Consider the following 11,664-nt stretch of genomic DNA (forward strand, 5'->3'; position numbering starts at 1 on the left):
TTCCTAACCATTCTGAAAAGAGTAATTCTTATCAGATCATATCAAGGCAACTATACTTATGAAATCACATATAATTACATCAGATGCAACAAATAATACCTAAAGTTTGTGTTCATATGTGTTCGACTCTAATGGATATAACGAAATTCATTGCTCAATACGAAAACCAATACAGTTTTTTATTGTTCATTTGTGTCTAATGCTGCGATTAATTTTATGGAAACTGAATACGAAGTATAACTGAATATTTGGTGACGAAGGAGGCTTACAGCATAGGTATTTTCATTGATGGTCTCCATGAAAATCACTCAAGAATATGGTGGTAGCATCCAGTGTTGGATACAAAACCAATTTCCAAGCCAACCAGTTTCAAATTCACTGTCTCCTCCCTCCTTCATCTATACTTTACTGTCTCTCTCTAACCCTGACCCCCAATCCCCTCTCTAGCTCTCTCCAATTACAAGTATTTACTCACATAATATAATTCAATTTACTCAAACTGATCTGATACTGAACGAACATAAACGCTTACAATTTAATTCTGATCTGATACTGAACGAACATAACTGATCTGGTTTTTGTGCCCACTTTAAAGTGGAGGCTGACTCATTAGCTTCTGAAGCGGCTTGAGATCCGCCTTTAGACTCCTTGGAACCTTCATCTACCTTCCTTGGAGATTGTTCTTTTCCAGAATCAGATCTCTTAAGAGCATCCCGAACATTAACAACTTCGTCTAGCAACAGTTGTTCATCCCAGCATAGAAAACATCGACGTGCATCTGCACGGTTCAAATTGAGGAATAGACATGTTCTTCTCCCTATTGAGCTCATGCGCACTGGATATGATTTCAAAAAACACAAAACAAAGTCAAAGAACCAAACTTTAGCAGCCCAAAGAAACAAACTGAGAGGATATAAAGCTTCTAGAATGTAATACAAGAGATATCAAGCCTGAAAGACCAGGCACTGATATCTTCAAATATATAAACAATGTGAGCAAAGAAGAGGGCTAACCATGGTAAACCTAACAATCAATATGAAAACTGAAACGACCCGCACTCAAAAAGCGTAATGAGAAAGATTTTAAACATCAGCGGAAAAAAGTGAGGAAATATGTGGCCTTTTCTTGACAATCACAAATCAAATGCGAGAGAAATGATTCTACATAAATGATAAAAGTGAAATCAAATTCTCTGAAAGCAACAAGCAACACAAACCAGAGGTAACAAAAGTAAAAACACATACATGCACAATCACTCAAAAAGTGATCAAATCACCTAAAATATGTACATCTCATATCCAATTTTCCCCACTACTCCATCGACGCCAGTGACGGGAAAGCTCTTTATATCAAGCAACTTATGAACACAAATATACGCAACTGGTCAACAGTTAGCAAAAACGTTTTGGATACTACATTATGTTCGTTGTTCTTCCTGGTGTCGACTTACAGAACACAAAATAAGTTAAGTAAGCTAATGTTTGTGCCCTCCTATTCCACTTACAACTAAAACTTCCTACAGAACACTTCTTTATTCTTCTAATCCTACTTGTATTCAAACGAACAACCATCAAAATACACATCGACTTGTTCAATTTCATACCGATACTCGAAATTGACCCCAACAACAACAGCAACAAAAATTAAAAATCCTTAATTAATTATTCTAAAACCAATTAATCAATGACTGACGCTTGCAATAAAATCAGACATAAGAACCCTAAAAGGCTGACTCCAACAAGCTACTTATGCCGATTTATCAAATTAAATAGACCATTAATTGACATTTCTAAATAAAATAATTGAAAAAATTGAGATTAAAACTCAAACCTTGGAAGGGTCAACTTTCTGGAAGTTCTTGGCGAGGTAATGACACGATCAACAACCTCAGATTTGTTGAGGAAGGAACATCGGTCCTCATCAGGAAAGTGGCGGTGAGAGAAGAGGAGGTTGAAGGAAGACGAAACCGAAGATGGAAAATATTTTAGAATTAAGCCCATTTCTCTCAAAAGGTGTTTCCATCTTTGGTGAGCTTACTATCACCGGAATCGCCCCTGCAAATGAAATACAACAAGGTACAAAAAACTTAATACCCAAAGAGGTAGATCTCCTTGCCAGTCAACTGAAATCATCAAAAACAAGTCAAAATTTTAGAACATCCAAAGATTCGCTAACGATAAAAACATCGCTTTAATCCTGCAGCAATGTTCTAATTATATCTCTCCCAAACTTTCAGGTCTCTTCCAAAACGCAAGGTGCAAAAAATGGATCGTCAGACATTTGATTTTATTTTTTTAACGTGCATTTAGCAGTTCTATCACATCAAATTCCTATACAGGCTAATTATGAAGGAGGACAACTTTAGGCGGGCTCACAAGAAAACATTTGCTTCCCCTTCCAGAATAATGGGTCACATTTGAATTTAACAGTTAAATCATAGATTTTCAAGAATTGCATCAAATTATGACACAGGATTAACAGTGTAAGGCGATCATTTTATAAGCATATGATATCATGATAAATGCTCGAAGTTGACAAAAACCGACTACACAAGTCAAATGTGGCATTTTATTACGGGACTGAGTAACAAAATCGTTGCATACGTAAAACCCTGGCTATAGTGTACAGACTACAGAGTTATACGCCCATACGATCCGTTACTGTCTAATTCCCCCTCTAAAAAACAAACTGCAAAGCACATGGACGCATTCACTTCAATTGACCCACCAAAGCCCTCAACGTCTCTAGCAGACTGTACCAAAAAAGACACGAGGACCATACAAAGTTACAAACCAAAATGGACCTCAATGTATGTCTTAAATTCTTAATAATAAATGAAAGATTGAACCTATTCTTACCATCCTGAATAAGTCCAAATTCATGAAAAAGACTAAATTGCTATCATGAAACTTTATGACATCTAAGAAATGCGGCTTTGAGACTAACCATAAGTTCCCATTTATAGTTGGTTCTAATTATTTGATCATGACATCCAATAACAAAATATTACACCAATGTAATAAAGCAATGAGCATCTCTAAATTAAGATGGACGCAGGACATAAAGCATGCATTGTCATCTACAAGATTTCAGCATGTAAATCTCCTAACATAGTGACAACAATGTTATTGGCAAGTAACAGAACAGGAAAAAAACATAAAGGAACGAATCGGAGGAAGAATTTCACCTCACAACATCTCACCCGAAAAATGAAATGCAGATATCCCAAGTTTAATACGAAGTAAACAACAATACAACTCAATTCTTCTAAACGTGAAGATATAACATTCCAATCATGTCAGGACAACCAGAGTATATAGCAACCGATATCCGAAGTTTAATTAATAAACAATCAACAAAACTTGTTTTCATTTCTTGTTCATGTCATTTCAGTTCCTGTAAACCTGAACAACATAACCATTCCAAGCAGAGTATGCCAGTATGTACCTAATAGAACAAACCAACAAAATCACTCCAAATCAAATTAATCTAATTTACACAATTCAAACTAATTACCAACAAAACCCTAATTACCAACCATTTCTCACACAAAATTAAATTAAATTCAAGAAACAAAAACTAAATTAAAAGAGAGAGATACCTTGCGAACCAAGTGAGAAGCACCAACTTTTGAATCAAAAACTTCTTCTTTTTGGAAGAGAAGAGAGATCGAAGAAAATGGTGAAAACTTCAAAACATCGCATCAAATTGATCAAAGATCTGACCTAATAATAGCAGCAAAAGACTTTGTAAAGGGAGTTGCTCAAATGATGAATAATAGCAGCAAAAACCATCGCGAAGATTTGACCTTTTCTGAAGAATTGAAACCCTAATAGCAATGCATCCATACACAAAATAGAGGCAAAAAAGCCCAAAAAAAAGACTTATCAAATAAATATGAACGATAAATCGAGGTAGAAAAAAACAGAATTCAAAATCTAATCATAGAGGATAATATACCCAACAAGAACAATTACCTAAATAAGGTAAATCTAAACATGAAGGGAACTTACATCTTGAGCGGAGATCTTAGCCAGGAAGGTGGAGTCCTCTTGTAGGGGATAGAAGAGGCGGACATTGAGAGTGTAAAAGAAGAAGTACCCGCGACTGTGCATACGACCCATGGTGACGGCGTAGGTAAGAAGTAATCGATCCTAGTTTGGGTGGCGCTACGGCGGCTGCTTCTTCTCCTTGCTGCTGCTGACGACGCGTCACCGATCACTTTGTAAATTTGGATTTGAGATTGATAGTTAGGAGTGAGAATGGTTTGGTAGTTGATGGAGTGAATTATGAAAAAGAAAATGAAAGAGCTTAGAACCCTAGAAATAGGTGGCCTCGAATGGCTGGGAGTGTTTGCAGAGAAGAGAAAAGGGGAAGATCTGAATGACAAAAGGGTTTAACGTTAAAGCAATGACTGAGAGGAAGGGCACAAAAGATAAATGGTAGGAATATAAGGGCATTTTGGTCATGGGACTATTGCATGAATAGTGAACTTGGACTCCTCACTTTTAAAAGGTTGTAGATAAGGAAACAAAAGCAAAAGCAAAAGCAAAAGGCTGTACGTGAGTATAGAACTGTCAAATATCGACTTGACCCGAGAGTTGGGAATAGCTCAGTTGGTTAGAGCTTTTTTTCCGGTTTTAGGTGATCCTGAGATCGATTCTCATCCTCATTACTGTGACTCATCCTGCAAATATCTAGTATTTAAAAATCATAATCATCACCATTTCAATGACACATAAGCAATACTATTTTGATGACACGTGTCTCAATCTTATTAATCGTTCTATTTACTTTTTGTTATAAAAAAGTAATGGTCATTCATTATTCTACTTTATTATCATTAGTTATTACGTAGTATCCTACTAATATCCGTCTCTTTAATTTACTAGAATTGTACTACATCCATCTCATATTTATAGTATTGTTTGACTAAAAACACGGGCTTTAAGAAAAGTGTAATATAGCACACAGAAATTTAGAATATAGTATATTGATAATAGATTTGTATGAGAAAGTGAAATATAATACATGAAAAAAGGAATATAGTACATGGAGAAGTTGTGCTGGGTTTTCAGTGCATTTTTAATTTATATAGTACATGGGAAAGTGGAAAACTTAATGACCATAAATAGAAATATGATTATAATTTTGGGATGCTTAAAATAGAATCAGGACTACAAAAACGGGACAGAGGAATTACCCAAAATTAGGATCGATACTCAACTTAATTATGCCTAAACTACCGTCACCTACTTCATCTTCCCCATTCTTCACCTTCCCATTAACTCTCCAAGCTTAATTATTTTCAATGTCAATTTAATTCAATCCCCAAATCTTCTCCCCTTCTCCTGTAGCATTAATTCAAAATTTAACGTACCTCACTAATAGACTTTTTGACTTATCCCTTTTGAAACGATAGGAAATTATAGGGTGCTTTAATTCAACATTTATATTGTTTATTTTCATGCATGCAATTCAAGCTGTAATACCACCTCCCCCCCCCCCCAATCTATTTCTCTCTAAGCACGTTGTTCTTGATTTTTCTTAAGCACATTAGAAGAATAGAAGTGTGTTGTTTATTTTTCTTGCTTAATTAGTTGCAATCCATTTTGCAGAGATCGAAGGATAATCTTATAATTTATGGTTTCCATGCAAATGATTAAAGGTGGGTAAATCGTTATCGACATTTTGAGACTTTTAGGTGGGTTTAATTTGTATATTTTTGTTATTAGGGGAACTGAAAATTAGTTTTGGTTCTCCTATAAGAAAAAGTTTTGTCAGTATAGTTCAATAGTTAGACTTTGTTAAGTCTTTCCCTTAATTGGATAACATGAGTATAGTCGTAAACTGTAACAGTTGCAAATTTCTTTGGTCTTTGTACAAATGATATGTTATTGGTGGTAATAAGTGATTTAAAGTGGATCTATTTTTTCAGGGAAGATGAACATGCATGAGCAGAAAAATGTAATAATTAAAAAGACAAGACTTCATATGTTAAAATTTTAATTATTGTCATTTGGTTTAAACACCTTCTAACACCTACTTAAGAACAACATAATTTCTAAATTTCATTACCCGATCAACATATAACCCGAACGCGCCCAAAAACTAGTTTTTTTAAATTGTGCCCGAAAACTTTAGGTCTTGAACAAGCATTTCTAAACCCGAACCCGAAAGTGACCGACCCGATTCAACCCGAACCCGAAAATAATTTTTTACAACCCGACCCGACCGACATGTTTGACAGGTCTAACGGAGTACCTCCTAATTTGCCAAATAAAAGAGTCTAACTTATCAACTTTTTCACTACTAGTATTATATAAAAAATGTTAGAAGGTTCAATTAAATAAATATTAACAAAATCAAAACTTATAATTAGATTTTGCTGTTATTTTCTATTGTTGAAAATTCTGTTTTGACAGTTCTTGATGTTAAAAAGAATTGGACACTTTTTCAATTTTGTTATGATTTGAGAAAAAAATCGCTAAACTAAAATGAAAGAACGTTATTAAGGGATATATCTCCAAATTTCCAATAACATACGGAGTATTTGGAGAAGAAAATAATATCATCAGAACGGGTAGGATTAGGGACTGGAAAAAAGGAAGTACCTCAAGGGTGTATGAAGAACAAAACTTGGGCGATGAGGGAAACCGGAGGAGAGACACCGAGAACCAATTTCAAACATTGTGTAAACCTGTAAGTTGGGCCAGCAATCAAGTCTCCCAACATGTACAACACATGCATTCATTTCATCTCATCCATTCAAAAGTTCCGGTTTTTCTCAAATAAGAAATCAAAAACCTTTTGAGACGAAAGAAATACAATATCATAAAAGCACTCATATACTGGAAGTATTATGGAGTATTTTTCTTTTATAGGAGTACACATATCGCTGATTAAAACCTTAAAGGCTAAAATTAAAACAAAAGTATTCGAAAAATTGTAAAAACAAAAACAATGATTTTTAAAACAAAGGGGTTTATTGCAAAATATAAAGTACTTTGGGGGGATAAATCTATAAAAATGTCAAATTTAAGAAAAAGGTATATTAATTCAACTTTCTTTTAAAGAAACAAATTATTAAAACTTCAAGGTACTGAGACAATACGTAATATATGAGCAACCATCTTGTTTCATACTCTTTTCTATTAGTACAAAGAAAGAAATGTAAAGCATAACTTCACCATGGATTCAAAAATCACAAAATTGCAGCAAACTCATTCATTTTGGGAAAAGAAAAGGATAAAAACAAATAAAGCATTGGTCACAACCTTGCATCCATATATTCCGGCATAAAAAATTCGGTGAAGGTCGTCGACCTACGACGACTTCAAAACCTTAGATAAATCTGGACCGTTAGATTATTTTGATTAAATCGTAGACATCCATCTAATAAATTATATTAAGACTTGTTTGTTTACAAGAAATATGGAGGAATAAAATATATTTTATACCCTTTAATTATTATAAATTGCATATTAATCCATCCCTTAAATATTTATTTAATCTATAATTAACCCATCGTTATGGACCATCATCATCATCATCATCATCATCATCATCATCGACCATTGTTATCATCTTCAATCAAGTTCGAAAAGAATATTAAAAAATAAAAAAAATAGTCCATGATCTGCGGTAATCTTAAAAAACAAAAAGAAATTGTCCATATGTTTATTCATTCATCTTCTTCTTCCTCAACCATATATCCATCATATTTTTCATCAATCACCATTTATTTCAATGTCAAAATAGTACAAATAAGAAATAAGTTATTTACACTAACTATTTTATAATATCAAATTTATAATAATGGCCTTTTAAATATCAATGTAAAGTTGTTTATCATTATACATAAATTGAAATGTATTTTTAAGTTTATGCATTTTAAAATCGATATACACTATAAATATTATAAATCACATTAGCATAATATGGTTAGATATCGAATTTTCAAATTTCTCCATTGATAGTGTTTGAAGCTTTGAATTCTTCCATTAATGTTGCTTGAAGAACTCAACTGATTCGTGATGGAAAAACAAAACTAACCCTAAATATTGGTTAAATTTAAATAAATTAATTAAGATAAAAAATAAGATATCATTTTATTTTGATAGATAACGTAATTTACATTAAGAAAAATAATTAAACATTTATTTTAATAAAATATAATATACGAAATATCATTTATTCTAAAAAATGATTTAACTTTAGTAAGAAACGTACTTTAAACAAATACTAATTAGTTATCTATATTTTAGTTAAAAAATAGAATATTTCTTTTTATTATACGAAAATAAATTTAAGAAAAATAAGAAACTAGGAAAGAATTTAAGAAATTAGGAAAGTATCCTCTGGTTTGAATCACTCTAATTAATTACAACTATAATTTAAGAAAACTAACGTAATTCAATAAGAAACGTAATTAAAACAAAAATAGTCAGTCATTCAATTTAATTAAAAACGTAATGTTTGTTTTTTTATTATAGAAAAAAAGTTTAAGGAAAAAACTAGGAATTAGGAAAGAATCATACAATATATTATTGAGTCATCCTAAATAATTGCAAATATAATTTAGGAATTATCATTTTTTAATCCTAAAATATCTTTTTAACTATTTTTCCAAAATATCTTTTTATTTTTGTATTTTTTACGAAAATTAAAACTTATAATTATGGTATCTAAATATTATAGTTAGGGCTTATACAAACTTTTCTATAAGGCGGTCTTATACAAAAGACCACCTTGGTGTCATATAAGTTAAGCAATGAAACCAATTAGTTAAGCACTTGAACTAATTAGTTAAGCAGTGAAACCGATTAGTTAATCTAGAGAATTAATTAGTTAAGCAATTGAATCAATTAATTAAGAAATGTAACCAATTAGTTAAGAAATGGAACCAATTAGTTAAGCAACCAAAGTGGTCTTTCCGGTAAGACGGTCTTACACAAAAGTTGCCGTATGGCTTAACTGTCATTTCTAAAAAGATACACATTTCCTATAATCCATCCTATCTATACAACTTAGTATTTAATATAAAAAAATGGTGTTTTATTGAATTTAGTTATACTTGGTTGTATTTATACCCTAAAAAAGTTATTTTGATATTTCCCTAAAAAAAAGAATGTTTCTCCAGATATTTTTTTAACTATTTTTCTCCATTAAAAAACTTATGTACCAGTCAAATTCATTTATCTACACTCCTTGTTTAATCTGATCATTGACTTGGTAACAATTAAATTTTTGATAAAACAATTTAGCTTAAAAAATCTGTTTTTTTTTCTTCAATACGGAGTACTTCTTTTTCTTTTGAAAGAATTACATGGCCTAACAAATATATGGGTATGCCAATATTGTGGCTAAAGTTTAGGCTCATAAATAGGGAAATTATTGACTATACAAACAAATTGATTCATTTTAGTTTAGTTTTAGATCAATGGTATTTAATATTATAAAGAATAATTTTATAATTTACCAAAAATATTATTATTACTCCATACCTAATTACCAATATTGAAATTAGTAGATTTATCAACAAAACGCTGAAATTTAAAAAAATAGATTGAAAAATATCATCCAAATATTTTTTTTTACCCATCATTTCACTACAAGAATTTGTATCTTTAACGACAACCTAATTACGACGGGTCAAAAATCCCGTCGCAAAAGCCTTTTGCGACGGGGTGGCTTTTGCGACGGGGCTAACAACCAAACAATGACGGGAATAACCGTCACAAATGTCTTTTACGACGGGTTTACGACGGATTTACGACGGGATTTCTATTAACGACAGCCCCCTTTTATGACGGGTTCGCGACAGGAAATCCCGTCGTTAATCAACGATTATTGGCCTTTCGCGACGGGATTTCCTGTCGTTAATAGTACAATTTCTTGTAGTGTTTATTTGATAAAAAAGATAATTATGTTAAGACACTTTTTAAAAATGTGCGCTAGATTTAGCCAAATTATAATTTAAAAAATGTGCAAGGTTTATAATTTTTAAAAAGTTACAAACTGAACATTTACCAAATTTAAAAAAGAATTAAGGAAATTTTAATATTTTATTAATGACATTAAAAAAAATCGAAATTAATTGGTATATTTGTTTAACAAAAAAAGGTGCAATAAAAATGACCAAAGTTTAAATAATGAACAAAATAAAAGGCACTGCCCAAAAAATATATTTTACCGGTTATGCATAAAAAAAAGGAGATAATCATGTTCAGTTTTATTTGAAAAATGAAAACAATTATGCTAATTTTGAGTGAAAGATAACTATGTTAATATTTTAATATTTGGCCTAATTATTACTTTTAAATTTACTAGATTCTCATACTTTAAAATATTATAAAAAAATTATTATTTATCCGAAATTAAATCATTACGGAAATATAGCCTCAAAAAGTTTATCTAAAATTTAAATTTACTACAATTTTAAAAAACGAAATTATTGATTAATATAAAAAAAAATTGGTTGCAAAAGTTTAATGAAAATTAAAAAATTATCGAAAGTATTACATACTAGCCAAATTAATAATATTACCGAAATTAGTGAATATTTTCTATCAAAAAATATTTGACTAGCGATGCAGAAAAAACAAAGAAATAATTTTTTTGATTTTAATTTGAGGAAAAGATAATTCTCCCAAATAGTGTTTTAAAATTTTTCAGATTCATAATTTTAGAATATTACAAAAATTAAAATTTGAATTAAAGTAACATAACTTTTTTATCTTTTAAATATAAGACGTTAATTCAAGATAGTTACGGAAATTAAAATCATAAGAAAAATAAATGCAAAGTACAAAAATTTAAAAAAGTACCAAATTAATAAATATCTCCCCAAAAAAAGTTTATTGCAATTTAAAAAAAAAATATTAATTGATATTTTTTAAAAGAACGCATAAAATATTATACAAAATAATTTGTTTGAATATTTTTTCACTGGTAACGAAAAGGTCATTGTGTATAAAGTGTTTATTAGTAATGGCACAACTCCAATAATCAAGTTTCTTTAAATATTGTTATTGTAAATGTCTCAAGTTTTGTACAATCAAGAATAACTAATTTTAAAGGTCAACTAGTGTGTGGCCCGGGAGTTGCTCCGAGTTTTACTTTTAGTAGGGTTTACTTTTTGTAAAAATGTACCCATTTTTAAAAGATTGTATTTTTCTTTTATATGGGGAAATTTAACATACATTGTACGTAGCTAGTTAAGATGGTAAGAAGTGAAACTCTAATACAGGAGGTTTGATGTTTGATCCTTGCTACATGATTTTTTGGTTGTCAACAACATGCCATGATGTTTATTAGTGGTGACGTGGCGTAATAAGAAAGGGGTATACGTGACACATATACGTTTTCATAAACGCCTTTTAATATACTAGTATAGATAGTTTGCATTGGTCCCTTAAATGAAGCTGGACATTACTGAAGATGTAAGAAAAGGAAATACATGTCCAAGAAGGAGCAAGCTAAATGGTTCATCAATTATGCTAACATGTGCAAAGTGATAATCTATCTATACCTAGTATTTAAAAAGCAAAACCATAGATTTTTAGATGACATGTGGTATCCCCTTTTTCATTCATCATTTGACATGTGGCATCCTTTTTTTTCATCTATCATTTATTTATTCAATTGTTTCTCATGTTTATA

General features: G+C 31.0%; 1 long non-coding RNA gene across 1 annotated transcript; it reads right to left on the reverse strand.

Annotated features, from left to right (window-relative positions):
• Nucleotides 1-544: 544 nt before the first annotated feature.
• LOC110785443 (uncharacterized) lies at nucleotides 545-3,725 on the reverse strand. The gene is made up of 3 exons (XR_008924728.1): nucleotides 3,602-3,725; nucleotides 1,831-2,054; nucleotides 545-835 (listed from the first exon to the last, which is right to left on the reverse strand). It is a non-coding gene; the product is annotated as an uncharacterized lncRNA (long non-coding RNA).
• Nucleotides 3,726-11,664: the final 7,939 nt, after the last annotated feature.

The sequence above is a fragment of the Spinacia oleracea genome, chromosome 6 (genome assembly GCF_020520425.1).
Source record: "Spinacia oleracea cultivar Varoflay chromosome 6, BTI_SOV_V1, whole genome shotgun sequence".
Lineage (NCBI taxonomy): Eukaryota > Viridiplantae > Streptophyta > Magnoliopsida > Caryophyllales > Amaranthaceae > Spinacia > Spinacia oleracea.